This window comes from Scyliorhinus canicula, chromosome 11, assembly GCF_902713615.1.
Source record: "Scyliorhinus canicula chromosome 11, sScyCan1.1, whole genome shotgun sequence".
Classification (NCBI taxonomy): Eukaryota; Metazoa; Chordata; class Chondrichthyes; order Carcharhiniformes; family Scyliorhinidae; genus Scyliorhinus; species Scyliorhinus canicula.
In genome coordinates this window covers 136,308,999-136,329,016 of record NC_052156.1, presented here as the reverse complement: position 1 = coordinate 136,329,016, position 20,018 = coordinate 136,308,999, and the positions used below count along the sequence as shown (strand labels likewise).

The window sequence follows — 20,018 nt, the reverse complement described above, 5'->3', positions numbered from 1 at the left end:
CCCATTTCCCAGAGAAGCATGCATTTTAAATAAGTGAGGAGAATACTGTGGCTACAGCAAGAACTTCTTTTGGATATCATGGGGAGGGGGGGATTCTTGATTGCAGACTCCGAAATTGGGGGCGGCGCTGTTTTTTGGATGCTCCGCTCCCTCAAAAACGACCTACTCATGGAGCATGCCGCACGCTGTTGGGATGGCCTCAGGACGTCACCTGAGGCCCTATCCCGATGCTCCACCCCCGATGGGCCGACTTTCCGACGGTGTCGGTCGAGTGTCCTATCAACTTTCATGATCCTGGTGTGGCAGCTGCGGACTGTGTCCAGCACTGCCACAGTCGGGGGAGGACGAAAGGGAAAATGCTGGAAAATCTCAGCAAGTCTGGCAGCATCCGAAGGGAGAGAAAAGAGCTAACGTTTCGAGTCCGATGACTCTTTGTCAAAGCTCTTTTATCCAGTCGGGGGAGGAGCTGTTCTGCTGGCAAGGAGGGGCTACGGTGGGGGCTGGGGGAACAGGTGCGGGGTGACCCTTGGGTGGCAAGTAGGGTTACAGGGGATTCACTATCTGGAAGGCTGGGTCCATGCATGGCCGATGTACGGCTGCCGCCGTGCGCATGCACGGCCACAGACCCGGCCATTCTGCGTCCGTATCGGCAGATGTGGCACGGCTGCTAGCCCCCCAGCAGGCGGAGCATCGGTGCAGGGGCGATGCCGACTTTTTGGTCGTAAGACGAAGCGCTTCCTCTGGACATAGTCACATAATTGGAGAATCCAGCTCCATATTTCCCATGGAGAGATCAGGCGATTTGTGAATGTGTCATGTAAGGTCAGAGACCTAATTTCCTGATACTCAATCTCAGCAGATAAATGGTGAACAAGCATACCTACTCCAGCCAAATGTTGGCCAGGCAAAAGAATGCTCAAAGTTATTTTGAAAACACAATTGATGGTTTTAAAGCGCATCGCCTGAGGAGAGTGATTCATTTTAAATTAGAGTACTCAATTCATTTTTACCAATTAAGGGGCAATTTAGCATGGCCAATCCACCTACCCTCCACATTTTTGGTGGTGGGGGCAAAACCTACGCAAACACGGGGAGAATATGCAAACTCCACACGGACAGGAGTGATACATTTACAATGTTAACGAGCATGAGGAAGAAAGAAACACAACTGATCAATATGTAGAATACATTTCCAGACAGGATAATGGAGGCAAAACCCCAGAATATATTTTGGAAAAAAAGGTGTTGGACACCTCTACAAGGATGGATTAATTAAAATCGGGATTATCTGTACTACTCTTGTGATCTGGACACTGACATGGTGCCAATGGACAAACATTTGTTCGCACCACTTGGCACTCCTGATGAGAGTAAAGATTAATGGTGGAGCTGCCAAGCATACTCCATTGCAGTTTGCAAAAAGGCCTGACCATAGATCAGCAGCATAAAGGTGCAGTGAGTGTTTGCCATCAATCATCCATCGCTTCAGCAGCCCCACAGACTGTCTGCCACCAACACTGCACAAGATGTATCAGCCTTGCGACAGCAACCACGCGCAGCCTGGGACCCCTCTCCTGATTGGCTGCTCGTCGGGGCTCGAACGGCGTCGGGGACGGAGGGGCGGCCAGGGCGGTGAGTGACGGGCGGCTGACGGATGCCGCGCCTGCGCTTTGCGGCGGGGGAGGAGCGGGCCAGGGGAAACAGGGGCCCGGCGATGGGGGAGGTGACGGCAGCGCCTGCGCGCTCCGGAGTGGGCGGGGTCGCGCGTGAGGGGGGGAGGGGTGAGAGCCCCGCCTTTTTTTAAATGAAAGACAGTGCGAGGCGCGCATGCGCGCAGACGGTGGAGCCTCTCGGGCAGCGGCGGCTTTTCTCTTGTCGGTTGCCCCTTCTTCCCTCCCTCTCTTCTTTCCCCCCCCCTCTCCCCCGATGTTGGTCGTCGCCCTCCGGCCGTAGACGGGAACTGTGGAAAATCAGGCCAATATACAACTCCTCCCTCCAAAAAAAAAAGGTAAAATACAAAATGAAACACAAGGGAGCAGGAATGGCATCTTTCAGTTAAAGTCAGGAGAACTCCTGCGGCTGGGCCCCGCTGCCCAGCAGCCGCATGTTTCTGGGGTTGGCTCAGCTCGGCAGCTGCCAGCATTATTTCCGCAGAAATGCGAGGCGGGGGGACGAATGGGCTCCTGGAACCTCTCTCTCTAACAAAAGTACTTCTTGCTCGGCGCGCATCCTTTCCTGGGGAAAGGTGGGGGGTGGGGGGCAGGGGTTGAGGCCTACAGCTGTTGATCGTGGGTGACAGATCCATAACTCATTCCTCCATTGCAATGAATTCCTTTGTTTTCGCTATTTTATACGCGCCTTGTTTACCTGGTTAAGTTTTTATTTTTATCAAAATTCGTCAGTCGTTATTTTTCAACTCGGAAAATCTGCAGATGGAAATTATGTTTTTGTCCAGGGCAGGCAAACTTTTTCCCCCCTCTCCACTCCCCTTTTAACAATCGCAATTGTTAAGGAAACGAATGGTCAGATCTGTCAATTTGGCTTTTTATAAACCGAGTACTATTAGTCTTTGAGGCCTGTTCTTGCCTGGTGCATTCTTGGGTGTTTAAATCGAGACTGGATGCACAGGAGGTTAACACGAGCATTTCAAAATAACCCCTGAAATGTGTAAGTAGTGCAAAATTGGACCAGTGTCGGCACAATATAAATGTTCTTTAAAAAGAAACAGTTGATGAGCTTGATATTAGCATCACTATAGAAATATCAGTGTCAGGCAGTGTCAGTTGATTGTATTTGCTCTTGAGTCTTCAACGCATTATTTGTTTTTTAATTTTAGCTTGTAGAGTGATCTGCTTGAGGACAGCATATCAATGTTAGTTTTTTACAGATTGTGGTAAACACTGACAGTTGGATTATTTTTGATCTAATCAGATATGATTAATGCAAGAAGTGCCTCCCTTTGTAATGGACTTCCTACTATTTGTAAATCACTTGCTTTTATTTAGCATACAGGGCTGTTGTACAGTAGATGTGGTCAACACAAGTCTCTCCAGCAAATGACAAATTCATAGGTAACCAAATGGTGCTATTTATTTTAATCACAAATTGAACTATTCTGTAAATTGATTGCAATTGGAGGTAATGTTCTCTATCATACTATACCTCCCTTTATGATCTTTATTAGTGTCACAAGTAGGCTTACATTAACACTGCAATGAAATACTGTGAAAATCCCCTAGTCGCCACACTCCGGCGCCTGTTCGGATACACTGAGGTAGAATTCAGAATGTCCAATTCCCCTAAACAAGCGCGTCTTTCGGGACTTGTGGGAGAAAACCGGGGCACCCAGAGGAAACCCACGTGAACTCTGAGAATGTGCAGACTCCGCACAGACAGTGACCCAAGCCGCGATTGGGTATATATTATTATGCCATATTTCATTAATTGAAAACTTTTTGGTAAAGCACAACCCATATGCAGAGTAAAAGTTGATCCAGCAATATACCTGTCCACCATTACAGCACCATTTTTGTTGTCTCTGCAGCAGCTATACCTGTAGGCTGTGTGGAATATGTACTAAGTTGTGGATCTCTACCTATAGCCTTGCTGTCTTGAGTCTGCTAACTTTGTTTTATGTAGGATCTTTTCAACTGGTAGAGAGACTTTCATTCTATTAATTTAATTTGAATATGAACCTGAGTTGTGGCAGATTTAGGTCTTAATGAAGCATGAACCAAAGTCACCGATGCAATATGCAACTTTTATCTTCCAAGTCAGCGAGTATCAGAATGAAGCATTTATGATTGCCATTCTTCGTGACTTAACCGGAAACAGTTTTGGAAATGTAATAAAAGGGAATTGCACCTGAAGTGTACATTGCATTCATGATAGAGTTGGCATACAGTGCAAATTATCATGCAATTTATAAATAGTATATCATGTTTAAACAGAAATTTATAGTTAGATGAAGTGTGGGGTCATGTGTATTGTTTGTATTTTCATGGCGGTCTTATGAATTGTACATGGGCATGATTTATTAAGAAAAGAGCTTGTATGTATATGTTCCCAAAGTCCTTCTATCTCACTGATTTTTTTTTTGAAGTGTGGTCGCTAGTTTACTACTGTTTACTACAATTTGAATACAACATGTTACAATTCCTATAACACCAAAAACATATTCTGAAAGCATAGTTAAGATTGTTGGCAAAATAAAAGCCTTCCATGTATTTTCGTATGAGGCTGTTCACAGACTAGGTGCCCTAGGCAGCAGGGTAGCATGGTGGTTAGCATAAATGCTTCACAGCTCCAGGGTCCCAGGTTCGATTCCCGGCTGGGTCACTGTCTGTGTGGAGTCTGCACGTCCTCCCCCTGTGTGCGTGGGTTTCCTCCGGGTGCTCCGGTTTCCTCCCACAGTCCAAAGATGTGCGGGTTAGGTGGATTGGCCATGCTAAATTGCCCGTAGTGTCCTAATAAAAGTAAGGTTAAGGGGGGGGTTGTTGGGTTACGGGTATAGGGTGGATACGTGGGTTTGAGTAGGGTGATCATGGCTCGGCACAACATTGAGGGCCGAAGGGCCTGTTCTGTGCTGTACTGTTCTATGTTCTAGTGATTCAGCCTGACTTCTGACTCCATAATCGTCTCCTGAACAATCTACTTCCACTTCCATAACAATGTTCATCTCCATCCCTGCCTTAGCTCATCTGCTGAAACCCTCGCCCTTCCCTTGGTTACCTTTGGAGATCCTCCTCCTACTTCTCAGTTGTCTGGCTAGATGGGGATGACTTTGCCTTATTCTATTATCTTAGCACTCATAACTAGGGAATTGCATGCAGTGGCAAGTCTTTGCACTTCCACATCATTACCTCTGAGTCTCCGAAGGATCTATCATTGGTGTATTTGTCATCTATATGTGTCCCTCGTGACATCACCTGAAAGCATGTCAGGATCTACATGTATATTATTGACATCTAGCTCGACTTCACCATCATCCCTGTTACCTGCTCTCCTAACTCTGATATGTCAAGCTGCTTGACCAGCATCCAGTACTAGATGAGTAGAAATGTTTTCCAGTTAATTATTGGAAAGACCAAAGCCATTTTTTTGGTCCCGTCTTGAACTCTGTTCACTAGCCACCAAAGCCATTCCTTTCCTTGGCAACTGTATGAAGCTGAATAGACTGTGTACAACTTTGGCATCCTATTTAACTTTGAGATGAGTTCTGACTGTGTATTAGCTCTATCAGCAAGGCTGCCTGCTCCCACTTTGGTAACATGCCTGGTCTCCAATCCTACCGTGGTTTGCATTTGCTGAAACTTTTGTACAAGTGTATGTTACCTCTAAACTTGACAATTCCAATGTTTTCCATAACTTATTGCTGTCTGTGTATTAACTTGTACCAGGTCTCTTTTCGCCGATCACTCCTGCACTTGCTGGCATACATCGTCTCCTGCTTTGGCAAAGCCTCAATTTTAAAATCTTCATCCTTGTTTTCAAATTTCCCCAGTCCTACAGCCCTAAAGGATCTGTGCTCATCTAATTTTAGCCTATTGCACATCCACTGTGTGAGGTGGTGAAGGGAGGGGATGTTTAAATTGGTAGATTGTGCCAATCAAGCTTGCTTTGTCCTGGATGGTGTTGAGCTTTTTGAATTGTTGGAGCTGCACTCATCTAGGTAAGGGCAGAGTACTCTATCACACTCCTGTCTTGAGCCTTGTAGATGATGGGCAAGCTTTGGGGAGTCAGGAAGTGAGTTACTCACTGCAGAAGTTCCAACCTCTGACCTGCTCTTGTAGCCACAGCATTCATATGGCTGGTCCAGTTTCTGGTTGATGACAACTCCCAGCATGTCGATAGTTGGGGCTCAGGGATGGTAATGTTTTTCAACGTCATGGGGTAATGGTTAGATCCTCTCTTGTTGGAGATGGTCATTGCTTGGCACTTGTACAGTGTGAAAATTACTTCTAACCTGAGTCCAAGCCTGAACGTTGTCCAGGTCTTGCTGCTTTTGAACATGGACTGCTTCAGTGGGTATGGGGGGACTTAAGTGTTGATGCTGGGACTGAATTGTGTGTCGTTTGTGTATTTGTGGAGCAATTCAGGACATACTAATGGGCCAGCTGCTGCGATTTCTGAGCAACCCCTGACCCAACGGGCATTCTCACCACTGGGGATGGAGTTAGTGACAAAAAGCCTGGCACCTGGAGCTGTTTTTAAGCACTCCACTTAACTCACTCACCGCAGCTACTGAGATGGCTCAGAGACCTGCCCCACCTGAGGTCGGGATGTATGAGGAGCTCCATGCCAGTGAGGAGCGGAAGGACATACTCTTCCCCAGACTGAAGCCTGCCCTCTTGAACACTGCCTGCGAGGTGGTGACAGAGGCAGTAAGAACTGCAAGTCTCTCCAGGAGGAGACAGCTGGTGATCCGGAGGGGTGGGGCCACTGGTGAGGCCTCTGCCCTGTGAGAGAGAGATAACCATGGAGGGTTCCAAAGGCTGCGGTGCAGGTGTCCTCTGGTTGGAGTGAGCTCCGCTGATCGCCTGCTTCCTCTGCAATGGGACAGCATTTCTGAGGAGTACCAACACCTGGTGGCTCCTGATTGTGGTTAACCCTTGATGGTACAGCTGGAGTATGAGGGTGTCCAGTGGGAGAGGCCTGGGTGGGCTCCCAGCATTTAATAATAATCTTTATTGTCACAAGTAGGTTTACATTAACACTGCATTGAAGCTACTGTGAAAAGCCTCTAGTTGCCACATTCCGGCACCTGTTCGGTTACACAGAGGGAGAATTCAGCATGTCCAAATGACCTAACAGCACTCAGCAGTGTGAGCAGCCAGGAACCTGTAAGTAGCACCAAAGGAGTGCGTTTAAAAGACACTGCAGCACTGGCAGTCTGAGCCAGGCCATTCCTATTCCTGATGGGGGCACCCTAAGTCCACTGACTTGGCCCGCTACTGCCCCCGGCCCGGGTAGTCATCCCCTAGCAAGCCTGACGGTTTTCAATGTTTTGTTAGCCTCCCGCTCCCACTCCGCAGCCATGGCGCCCAATCCATGTTTCTAAAGACTTGTAGTAATTAATGACGTGAGACCTCCGCCTGAGAGGAGTGGTGCATCACGGAAGGGCAGAGCATAGTGTCCAACCTGCCAATCACATGTAAATGTATGCAAATACTAATTTTGCATCTTAGTGGGGCGCAAACCTTGTTATCGCCACTAACAAGGGACCGGAGCATGGCGCCTGAATCAGCGACAGACACTGACCTCCATTTTCGTTGGACACCTGATTGCGGTGTGGGTTTGTGGTGTCATGGTTCATGTTGTGGCGTCGTGAGGTGGAGAGTTTCGCCCAGTATCTGAGGAGTTGTGATTGATACTGAACATTGTGCAATCAACAACGAATATCCACCTGACCTTATTATGGAGGGAAGGTCATTGATGAAGTAGCTGAAAAAGGTGTTGGGCCTACTACAATTAACTCCTACAGCGAAGACCCAAGACTCAGATGATTGATCTCCAACAACTATCTTCCTTTGTGCTGGATATGACCCCAACCAGTGGAGCGTTTTCCCTCTGATTCCCATTGACTGCAGTTTCGCTCAGGCTTCTTTTGCGACACTTAATCAAATGCTGTCTTGATGTCAAGGGAAGTCACTTTCATCTCACCTCTGGAATTCAGCTCTTTTGTCTATGTTTGGACCAAGGCTGTAATGAGGTCAGGAACTGAGTACCCCGGTGGAACCTAAAGTGAATGTCAATGAGCAGGTTATTGCTCAGAAAGTGTCACTTGATAGAACTGTCAGTGATACCTTCTGTCACTTTGCTGGGGGTGGTAATTGACTGGGTTGGATATGTTGTGCTATTTGTGGTTCGGGCATAGCTGGGCAATTTTCCACATTATTGGGTAGATGCAAGTGTTGTAGCTTACTGGAACAACTTGGCTGAGAGTGCGGCTTGTTCTGGAGTACAAGCCTTCAGACTTGCTGAATGTTGTCAGGGCCACATAGCCTTTACAGTATCCAGTGCCTTCAGCTATTTATTGATATCACGTGAATCAAATTGGTTATTCTTAATTATAATTTTATATCAACGTGGTCAAGCCAGGATATCAATAGCCTTTATTATTGTCACAAGTAGGCTTACATTAACACTGCAATCAAGTCACTGTGAAAATCTCCGAGTCGCCAGATACCGACGCCTGCTCGGCTACACAGAGGGAGAATTCAGAATGTCCAATTCACCTTACAAGCACGTCTTTTGGGACTTGTGGGAGGAAACCAGAGCACCCTGAGGATACCCATGCAGACACTGGGAGAACATGCAGACTCTGCACAGACATTGCATCAGGATGGCGATGTGTATTGTTATTAAACCTCCTTTGTATTTGTGAATTGGGAATTGAGTCATTGTGTTCCCGTGGTCTGTTCTGGGTGACAAAGGTCTTGCACAAGAGAGTTTTTCATTTGTGCATCAGGTTTTGTTTGTACAGATGCAGATGAGCTTCATGCAAGGTCAAAACAGGATCCTTCTATGTCGGGTCTTTCACATTTGTTCGCGATTTTTTGATGATATGAAACTTTCCAAGGTTCTTGAGGGTTAAAATCGCATTGCCAGACATTGTGTGCTTGGGTCCAAAGAGGCATATGTGAATTCAAGGAGAGGTGAGGGACGTTGGTGAGGTCCTGGTGAATGGGGGGGGTGCTTGTTTTCCTCGATTCACCTGAGCTTCAGAGTCGTTGCATCGCAGCAGATCAGTGTGGGGAGTGATGTGTGCCAGCACACATGACCAGGGTGTTGGGATCAACTTGAGGGTTCCAGTGATGCATCGTATTGCAGTGTTCAGTCACCCCATTCAAGTGTGGCTACTTCTGGTTCGTACTGGTGCGCAGTACTGAGCTATGGAGTACACAAGGGCAATTACTGTAGTCCTTAGTATTGATGCTGAGGCTCTCCAAATAGTATTTGCCAGTTTCTGGATCAAATTGACTCTTGATTTCATCTTGGTGGTTACCTCCTTCAGGTTGTGGAAGGTTAGTGGTGTTCCAGCCTCACTGGAGGCAAGTCTGACTGGGGTCATGTTGTGCAAAGCTGCCGCAGAAGGTCATATTCCGTGTGTGTTTAGCATTCTTGTTATTGAATTAAAATGCAGTAACTGTTGTTTTGTGGGGGTTTAGTTTGAGCCTCCATGTCTGGAAGTACTCAAACATGGTGTTGAGGTCCCTGTTCAAGTGGACGCAGTGTTGTCGAAGGTGGCTGCTTACGTTGACAGGCAAAATAGTCTGTATGCAAATTTGCGTGACTTTGTTGGTGACATGTCACTCAAGTAGACATTGAAAAGCATTTGTGTCAGTGCTGATCCATGTGACATTCCATTTGTTGAGGGATGAATGTGAGCTGACTCTGTTGCCAAGATAGTCATGTAGCCGTTTATTGCTTAGCATTGCTCCAAGCAAGCATAGTATTTTGGGGCAGGGGATGATCCTTGTGAGTTTCACCATCAGATCTGTAATCCAGACTGCATCATAGGCTGATGACCGGTCTACGACGGCTTTACTGGTCTTGAGTTTCCTCTGGAAAACAGCCTCAATGTGTGTTGTGTGGGCAAGAGCTTGGTAGCAGCAACAGTGTTAAGGCTGGAAGCTCGCTTGTTCTTCATGGATCACAACCTCCATGAGGCGGCTAATACTCCATAGAATGATGTGTTCCAGGAATTTGTGAGAAGTGAGATCGTCCTATGGCTTGCTGGGTCTTAGATTGGTTTGCCAGATTTTAGTAAAGCACAGACCATCATCTCCCGTCATGCTTTTGGGATGCATCCTGATTCAATGGCTTTGCTGTTCGGTTTTGCAAGACACTGAAGTCCCTTTGGGTCTAATTGTTGAATGAATTGTGGGGAGGATACCATCTTCATCATCCGTATTCCCTTTCTTCATTGCTGCTGACCCTTCCCTCATCTCATCTATACTGATGGGGTTGGGGACTTGTGAAGGGGTTGAAATCATTGTCCACTGTATTTGAAAATGTGCCTCTCACTCTTGCTGTTCTTGTTGCGAGCTCTTTTTGTACTCTACTAATTTGGAGGCTATGGAGTTTTGGGACCCTGTGTTCCATAGGATTAGGGCGGAGGAGCGGACCTAGATAGGATGCTCTTTCAGAGAGTTGGAGCAGACTCGATGGGCTGAATGGCATGCTTCTGCACTGCAGGAATTTTATTTTTCTATGAAACCTTCCCATCCCTGATATTAGTTCAGTAAACCTTCTTGGATTTATAAAAGGATCAGATCAAAGCTTTACAGCCTTGCTACATCCATTTGTGATGAATAATTAAACAACTGATCTAGAGGAGGAGGCTCCACAAATATCCTGATCCTCAATGATTGGAGAACTGGTACATCAGTGCAAAAGACAACGCTTAAGTATTCCCTACCATCTTTAGCCAGAAATGCCAAGTAGATAATCCATCTCGACCTTCCCTTGGAGTCCCCCGCATCACGGGTGCTAGTCTTCAATCAATTCAATGGAGTGGAAGATGGCAGACATCACACAGCATACTTTAAGTGAGAACTCACGACAAATGCCTTCAACCCGGCGACCGAACATTAATCAATGATCTGCTGGTGTTCAGAATGATAAGTCAAGTCACCAAGATGGCTCTTTCCAGGGCATGCAATGTTAGAGGCAGACTGGAACAAGAATCCTACAGTTGAACATCAAAGGACTTTCTCAAGCAAAATGTGAATATCCCGGGTACATCCTGAAGACACGCAGCACTGATGTCCCTACACTTCAAGAAACCCACATCTCCAATGGCCAACAGTTTGACCGCTATCCTATCCATGGATAGAACCTCGCTACCACCTGGCTTGACCACACTATTTCTAGGGCCATTTCCTTGAGTACTCTGGGTGAAGATTATCAGGTCTTGGAGATTTATCCACCTTCAATCCAATTAATTTCCCTAAAACTATTTCCCTAAAACAATTTCTCTACTAATACTAATCTCCTTCAACACCTCACTAAAATTTCTGTTTCTCAGAACTTCCAGTACATTATTCATGCCTGCCTTTGTGAAGGCAGAAGTAAAGTACAAATTTAGCTTCTCAGTCATTTCTTTGTTCCCATTGTGAATTCCTCCGATTCTGACTGTAAGGGTCTACATTCGTTTTATCAATCCTTTTCTCTTCCACCTATAGAAACCTTTACAGTCAATTTTTATGTTCCCTGCTAGTTTACTTGCGTATCGTATTTTGCCCATCTTAATTAAACCCTTGGTAGTCTTTGCTGAATTTTAAATTGTTCCCAATCCTCCTGGTCTATTGCTTTTGTATAGAACATAGAGCAATACTGCACAGTACATGCCCTTCAGCCCACGATGTTGTGCCAATCATTTATCTAAATCTAAGATCAACCTAACCTACACCCCTTCAATCTACTGCTGTCCATGTGCCTGTCTAAGAGTCGCTTAAATGTCCCTAATGACTCTGACTCCATCACCTCTGCTGGCAGTGCATTCCGCATCATCTGTAAAGAACCCTCCTCTGACATCTCCCATATACCTTCCTTCAATTGCCTTAAAATTATGTCCCCTCCTGACAGCCATTTCCACCCTGGGGAAAAGTCTCTGGCTATCCACTCTAGCCATGCCTCTCATCACTTTGTACACTTCTATCAAGTCACCTCTCTACCTTTGCTCCAGTGAGAAAAGCCCTAGCTCCCTCAACCTTTCTTCATAAGACATGCCCTCCAGTCCAGGCAACATCCTGGTAAATCTCCTCTGCATCCTCTCCAAAGCATCCACATCCTTCCTATAATGAGGAGACCAGAACTGGACATAATATTCCAAGTGTGGTCTAACTAGGGTTTTATAAAGCTGCAGCAAAACCTTGCAGCACTTAAACTCAACCCCCCTGTTAATGAAAGCCAACACACCATATGCCTTCTTAACAACGCTGTCAACCTGGGTGGCAACTTTGAGGGATCATGTACGTGGACCCCAAGATCCCTCTGTTCCTGTACACTTCCAATAATCCTGCCTTTAACCCTGTATTTGGCGTTCAAATTCGACCTTCCAAAATGAATCACTTCACATTTATCAAGGTTGAACTCCATCTGCCACTTCTCAGCCCAGCTCTGCATCTTGTCAATGTCCTGTTGTAACCTGCAACAACGCTCAACACTATCTACAACTCCCCCAACCTTTGTGTCATCGGCAAACCTACTAACCCACCCTTCCACTTCCTCATCCAAGTCATTTATAAAAACCACAAAGAGCAGAGGTCCCAGAACAGATCCTTGTGGGGCACCATTGGTCACCGACCTCTAGGCGGAATACTTTCCATCCACTACCACTCGCTGTCGTCTTTTGGCCAGCAATTCTGTATCCAGACAGCCAAATTTCCCTGTATCCAATGCCCCCTAACTTTCTGGAAGAGCCTACCATGGGGAACCTTATCAAATGTCTTACTGAAATCCACTGCCCAACCTTCATCAATATGTCTCGTCACATCCTCAAATAAATCAATGAGGTTTGTGAGGCATGACCTGCCCTTCACAAAGCCATGCTGACTATCTTTAATCAAACCATATTTTTCTAAATAATCATAAATCCTATGTCTCCGAATCCTTTCTAATATTTTGCTCACCACAGACGTAGGACTGATGTTCCCAGAGATTTTCCTACCGCCTTTCTTGAACAGAGGAACAACATTCACCTCCCTCCAATCATCGGTACTACTCCAGTGGCGAGTTAGGATGCAACGATCATCGCCAACGGCGCAGCAATCTCCTCCCTCGCTTCCCGTAGTAACCTTGAGCATATCTCGTCAGGCCCAGGGGACTTATCTATCCTGATGCTTTTCAAAAGTTCCAGCATATCCTCCTTAATATCAACCTTTTCGAGTCTATTAACCTGGTTCACACTGTTCTCATGAGCAACAAGGTCCCTCTCTCTGGTGAATACTGAAGCAAAATATTCATTTAGGGCCTCCCCCATCCCCTCAGACTCTAGGCACAAGTTCCCTCCACTATCCCTGATCAGCCCTACTCTAACTCTGATCATCCTCTTATTGCTCACAAGTGTAGAACACCTTGGGGTTTTCCCTAATCCTTCCCACCAGGGCTTTTTCATGTCCCCTTCTAGCTCTCCTCAGTCCATTTTTGAGTTCCTTTGAGTATGCCTCATCTTTGAATCTAAATCTAATACTATCTTTAATTTCCCTTGTAAACAATGGTTTCCTTTCTACTCTTGCACCAAATAGGAATATACAACTTTTGGAGTTCACCCATTCGTTCCTTGTATGCCTGCCATTGCCTGTCCACTGTCCTTCCTTTCAGTAATGTTTCCCAGTCTATCATAGCCAACTGATGCCTTATACTATCATAATTACCATTATTAAGATTCAGGACCCAAGTCTTAGAATCAACTACTTCACTGTCCACCATAATAAAGAATTCTATCATATGGTCACTCATCCTCAAGGGTCCTCTCACAACCAGGTTGTCAACTAATCCTTTCTCAACATATATGCCCAGCCATACAGATACCACATCGTCTGCGCTAATATCTTTCCTCAATGCTGTATCAATATCTTCTTTAATCATTATTGCAACTCCACCACCATTTCTATTTGTCCTTCCTAAAAACTGAATAGCCCTCAATGTTTAGTTTCCATCTTTGGTCACCTTGCAGCCAGTTGGTACAGGTCCCAATGCCCCAGGAATCTGAAACCGTCCCCCTCACACCATCTCTTCAGTCACGTATTCATCTGATATATCCTGCTATTTGTACTCTGACTAGCACGTGACACTGATAGTAATCCTGAGACCTTTGAGATCTGACTTCTCGACATTCTTCCTAACTCCCTGTATTCCGCTTTCAGGACCTCATCCCATTTTTTACCTATGTTGTTTGTACCAATATGTACCACAAACACTGGCTGTTCACCCCCACCCACCACTCCAGAATGTCTTGTAACCACTCTGAGGACATCCTTGACCCAGCACCAGGGAGGCGCGACACCATCCTAGAGTCTCGTTTGCTGCCACAGAAACACCTATCCACCTTACAATTGAATCCCCTACAACTATTGCATTCCTATACTTTTTACTCTTCCCCTCTACAGGAAAACCAAACGTTGTGCAACAAATGTGGCTGTTACAGCTTTCCCTGAGGTCATTCCCCTCAACAATATCCAAAGCGGTGTATCTGTTTTGCAGGGCAATGGCCACAGGAGATTCCGGCACCAACTGCCTAGCTCTCTTGGTCTGCCTGGTGGCCACCCGTACCATTCTTGCCTGTGGAATCTGAGCCTGTGGTGTGACCACTTCTCTATACATGCTATCCACGATACTCTCCATCTCGCGGATGCTCCACAGTGTCCCCAGCCACCGCTCCAGCTCTGAAACTCGGGCTTCCAGGAGCTGCAGCTGGAGACACGTACTGCAAACGTGGTCCTGGGAACCGGAAACATTCCTGGTCTCTCATATGGAGCAGGAAAAGCAGGCCACAGCTCGGAGCTCTGCTGACATGTTTTGCCCTTTAAATTAGATTTATCCTTTCAATATCAAATAATATTAACTAGGGTCCTTCTTCTCTGCTTGTTATTATAGAATCTACAAAAGTACTCACCCAATCAGCTCTTGATTTGCTGGTTCTGCTTCTAGATTCATATCCTCCGAGCTTGGTTCCATAATTATTATCCTTTTTAGTTATTTAAGTTACAGCTATTTCGACACAGTCCCTAATATCAGTTCCTCACCAACCAATCAGCTTATCGCTTTCCTGTGATGTCACTGTTGATTTTTTTTTCTTCAAACACAGCGAGCAGCTTGAACAGTTTCTGAGCCTCTAGAAAGCTGTTCCGATATTCTCTGCTCCCCGAGGTAAGTGCAAGTCCCGACCCTTGCGTTCCCTTTATCCTCCGCTCCCAGTAGAGTGGCCCTCGCAGGTCCGGTACTCTCTGCTGCCTGAAACAGAAAATACTGGACAATCACAGCAGGTCTGACAGTATCTGTGGAGAAAGAAGGGAGCTAACGTCTCGAGTCTGGATGACTTTTTTACAAAGTTGGAGAGAACTGGAAATACGGTCACGTTTATACTGTTGTGGGGGGGGGGGGCATGGAACGGTGGGGCTGGATATGGGGCCAGTGATAGGTGGAGATTGACAAAGATGTCGTGGACCCCCCTGTAAATAGGGGTGATTAAGGCTAAGAAGGGTGCTGATAGTGGCACAGAAAGAGATTAGAATGTGTGAATGGCAGAACAAGAGGGGTGGGGGAGGGGGAACAACGGTGAGGGAAAAACAGATCAGTGGAAGAAATGAAAATACATTGGAAATAAAAATGGGATGAAGGTGGAGGAGAGAGTTCAGTCTGAAGTTGTTGAACTCGATGTTAAGTCCGGAAGGCTGCAGTGTGCCTAAACTGGAGGAACTGCACTTCATCCTCCGATTGTGTTGGGCTTCTCTGGAACATTGCAGGTCAAGGATGGACATTGGATGTGAGAGCAAGACGGTGAGCTGAAATGGCAAGCGACAGGAAGGTCTTGGTCCTGCTTGCGGATGGACAGGAGGTGCTGTGCAAAGCGGTCACCCAGTCTGCGTTTAGTCTCTCCGATGTAGAGTAGACCGCATTTGGAGCAGCAAATGCAATAGATCAGATTGAAGAAGGTGCACGTGAAGCGCCCCTCACTTTGGCCGGGGGGGGGGGGGGGGGGAAGAGGGGGAGGAGGAAAGTGTTTAGACCCTGGGATGGTGAGCTGGTAGTATGTAACGGGGCAGGTGTTGCGCTTTCTGTGATTGCATGGGAAGGTGCCGTGGGAAGAGGGTGAGGTGTTGGGGGGTGACAGAGGAGTGGACCAGGGTATCCCGGCAGGAACAGTCCCTGCAAAATGCTGATGGGGGAACGAGGGGAAGATCTGATTGGTGGTGGAATCGTACTGGAGTTGGCGGAGGATGATTCTTTGAATGCAGAGGTAGGTGAGGTGCAAAGTGAGGACAAAGGAGACCTTATCCTAGTTCTGGGAGGGAGGGGGTGAGTGCAGAACTGCGGGAGATGGGTCAGATATGGTTGAGAGAGCCCTGTTGTCCACAATGGGAGGGAAACCACCATTAATGAAGAGTGAAAGCATGTCATCAGCACCATTCTGGAAAGTGGTATCATCGGAACAGTTGCGACGGAGGCAAAGGAACTGGGAGAATAGGATGGAGTCCTTGCAGAATATGGGCTGTGATGAGCTGTAGTTGAGGTAGCTGTGGGAGTCGGTGGGTTTGTAATGGATATTAGTGGATAGTCTATCCCAGAAAATGAAATAGAAAGGTTAAGGAAAGGACGTGTTAGAGATGGACCATGTGAAGGTGATAGAGGGGTGGAAATTGGAAGTTAAATTATACATTTTTCCAAGTCCAGATGGGAACATGAAGTGGCACTGAAACAGTCGTCTATGTACTGATAAAACTTGTGGGATGGGGCCGGAGTAGGACTGGAACAAGGAATGTTCCACATACCTCCTAAAGAGACAGGCAAAACTGGGACCCATGCGGATACCCATGGCCGCACCTTTGGTTTGCTGGAAATGAGACATATTAAAGGAGAAATTGTTCAGTGAGAGCACAAGTTGAGCCAGTCGGAGGAGAGTGGTGGTGGATGGGGATTGTTCAGGCCTCTGTTTGAGGAAGAAACAGAGCCCTCGCAACATCCAGGTGGGGAATGGAGGTATAGAGGGATTGGGCATCCATGTTAAAGAGGCAGTTAGGGCCAGGGAACTGGAAGTTATGATGTATGGCATTGGAGGAATCCCGAATGTAGGTGGGAAGGGACTGGACAAGAGGAGAGAGTATGGAGCTGAGATGGGAAGAAATGAGTTCTGTGGGGCAGGAGCAGGCAGACACGATGGACCTACCGGGACAATCTTGTTTGTGGATTTTGGGGAGGAGGTAGAAGTGGGCTGTCCGGGGTTGGGAGATTGAGACTGGAAGCTGTGGAGGGAAGATCTCCAGAGGCAATGAGGTCAGTGACCGTACTGGTTTCTGTAAATCTGAAATAAAAAGCGAGTAGCAGGTCAGGCAGCATGTGTGGAGAGAGAATCAGGGAATATTTCATCTCTGTTCTTTTGTCAGAGCCACTCATTTTATTAATTCATAAAATGTAGACAATGCTGGCCAGGCCATCATTTATGACCCATCTCTATTTACCCTTGAGAAAGCGGTGGTGAACTACGTTGAATAACTGGGTGATCTGCTGGGGCATTTCAGAGGACAATTAAGAACCAGTCACATCCACGTCTGGAGTTACATATAGGCCAAACCACTAAGGACAGCAGACTTTTAAAGGGTAATTAGTGAACCAGATGGACTTTTATGACAATCGGGTCATTTCATGGTTGCCATTACCGATCGTTCCAGATTTATTTAATTAATGGAATTAAAATTCTCCAACTGTCTGCGGGATTTGTCTTTAGGCCATTAGCGCAGGCCTCTGAGTTACTAAACCAGTAACAGAAACAGTATGCCACTGTTCCCCAGTTCAGGTGACCAGTAGAAGATATTAATCAATGTTTTATCCTTGCTGATGTCTGAGTTGAAGAGGAATTATGTCAAAGTTATATATGCATTGAGAGGTTTTATTGTGCTTAAAGGGATCATATTTTTGCAAGATCCAAAAATGCGAAAGGATACTTAGTTTTAGTTTTTCATTTGAAGCACGAGTTTAAATTCTTGAAAGAAAGGCATTTTGCTGATTCTTCAGCTATCTGGAAACTTGCAACAGGGCATTCTATTTTCCACACCCATTATCGAAAAACAATGTGCGTAAAGAAATCCGATGCATTATAATTTGATTTAAAACCTTTTTTACACCCAGAGACTAAAATCCATTGAGTATTGTGCATGCAGGTTGTTTCCCTCCTCATGGAAGTCAACTATCAGGATATCCTGGTATTTTCTGTAGAAACTGGGAGCAGCACCATTTTCCCTGTAGTTTGTTCATGATCAAGAAAATTGAGGGAAGATGCAAAATTCATAAATCGCCCCTCCCCATATCAAATAAAATTCACTTATTTATTAATGACATTCCAGCTTAAGATGCACATACATGATTGAAAATTTAAACATTTCTTATTCACCAAATCAATTGTACAATTGTAAAATGTATCTTGAGCTTTCACACTTTTGGGCTAAGAGCTGAGCCTATTTAGAACAGATACAAAATCTTCAGTTGAAAGGTCTCCTAGATGACCATTGATGGATGTAATGTTGCTGCTCTTGATATACTTGTAGAAGCTGTTCTTGTGTAAATGTCATTGAGGGGATAGCATCTAGAGGGTTAATGCAGAAAACTAAAGCTCTGGGGGACACTGGATGTGAATGTGAGAGAAGTTATTTGAGGAGAGAGGAGATGTGATTTATTTGCGATTGGCAGGATTGGCATTGTAAATGAGCTGTTCTATGGACTGCAGAGGGGAATAGAGTGGTTAACAGCATTGAAAGTGCTAGAGAGGTTGAAGAGCAGCAGCAAGGTCCGGATCTTTGACTGGAATAGTCTTGGGCCAGATCAGAAATCCGATTGGATGGACTTGCAGTGCATAGTTAGTTGGCACGATACCTTAAAATACATCATGGGGAGGTGTGGAATATGACAGTAGGTTGAGAAGTTGCGAAAGACATTTTGGGAAAGAATGAATATCTGAAGGTGTTGAGAAGTTGACAGCATAAATGAACATGGGGTCCAAACATGAGAAGTTAGGTGGTAAGGGTCTCAGTTTGAATGAATGTGAAAAAATAAGTTTAAAGTATGTTCATGGGAGAAAGAGGATCAGAGGTTGAGAATTCTGTGAAGAGTAACTCTCGTCCTGACTTCACAAAGCCTGTCCACCATCTACAAAGTCAAGCGTGCGATGGAATACTCTCCATTTACCTGGATGAGTGCAGCTCCATCAACACTCGGGAAGCTTGACACCATCCAGGACAAAGCAGCCAGCTTGATTAGCACCCCATCTACCATCTTAAACATTCACTTCTTCCGTACTGATGCAGAGTGGCAGCAGTGTGCAAAATCTATAAGATGCACAGCAGCAACTCACCAAGGCTTCTTCAATAGCAATATACATTTTTAAAAAAAAATGGGATTTGGTATTGTAAAACAAAACATTATTAACACAGTATTAAAATCTTGAAAATAGATTATAATTACCTCTTAAACAATACTACCAAATACAGTAAATACAAAACCCTTAATTACTATCTCTATTCTCAATTAAACAACTTGAAAAAACAGCACTCAACTATCCTACTGAGAGAGCAAAAGGCCTTCCTTGTAGTGTAAGTGTTAGCCAGATCAGAACTCGCATCCAAAGCTTTTTCACAATGTCTGAATGTCTTGGCTCAATCAAGCAATGACATCATCTCCCCAGGCTGAAAAAAAGTAACTCCCCAGGCTGAAAACACATTAACTCTCCAGGGATTCCCCCAAGTCAAACAATAGTGCATTAGCCTGGATTTTTGCAATAGTAATTTCACCTCTGGCTCCTAAAGCTTTCTGGTCTTGCAAAACAAGATTCTTTTAAAAACATGATTACTGCAGTCAAACGCACTAACCCAGGCATTTCACCCTTAATTTGTCAAATGTTTATAATCCAATATATCTAAAAACCTGCATTCATCATCAGATCTGTGACTGAATATTAAGTAGCCACTGCGCCATGACGATAATGACTTCTGGTCTGATCAGTCTTTTGTGCTTTCCCCAACACCCTGTCACTAACTTCACCCACCATTGGCGACTTTCAGCAGTCTAAGGTCCACACTTTGGAATTCCTTCGCTAAACTTTTCTGCCTGTTCACATCCCTCTCCTTTAACCCATGCCGTTGGTCATCCCTCTTAATATTTCCTCCTGTGCCTTGACATGTAGGTTTGCTTTGACACCTTGGAACTGCTGTTTTTATAGTTAAAGGACAATATAAATCCATGTATTTATTTGTGTTTCTATGCCTGTATAATTTGTTGCAATTTTTAAATGCTGACTTATC

At 45.5% G+C, this 20,018-nt stretch overlaps 1 protein-coding gene across 3 annotated transcripts in view; it reads left to right on the top strand.

Moving 5' to 3' along the window:
* Positions 1-1,830: 1,830 nt before the first annotated feature.
* LOC119973397 (glutamine-rich protein 1-like) overlaps positions 1,831-20,018 on the top strand; it is a 46,223-nt gene continuing 28,035 nt past the window's right edge. Inside the window, exon 1 of one of the 3 annotated variants that reach the window (XM_038811437.1) lies at positions 1,831-2,003. The gene's annotated coding sequence lies outside the window, so the exon portion shown is untranslated. Of the gene's footprint in view, positions 2,009-20,018 lie in introns of all 3 variants that reach the window. The other 2 variants (XM_038811438.1, XM_038811436.1) reach the window with 2 other exon arrangements.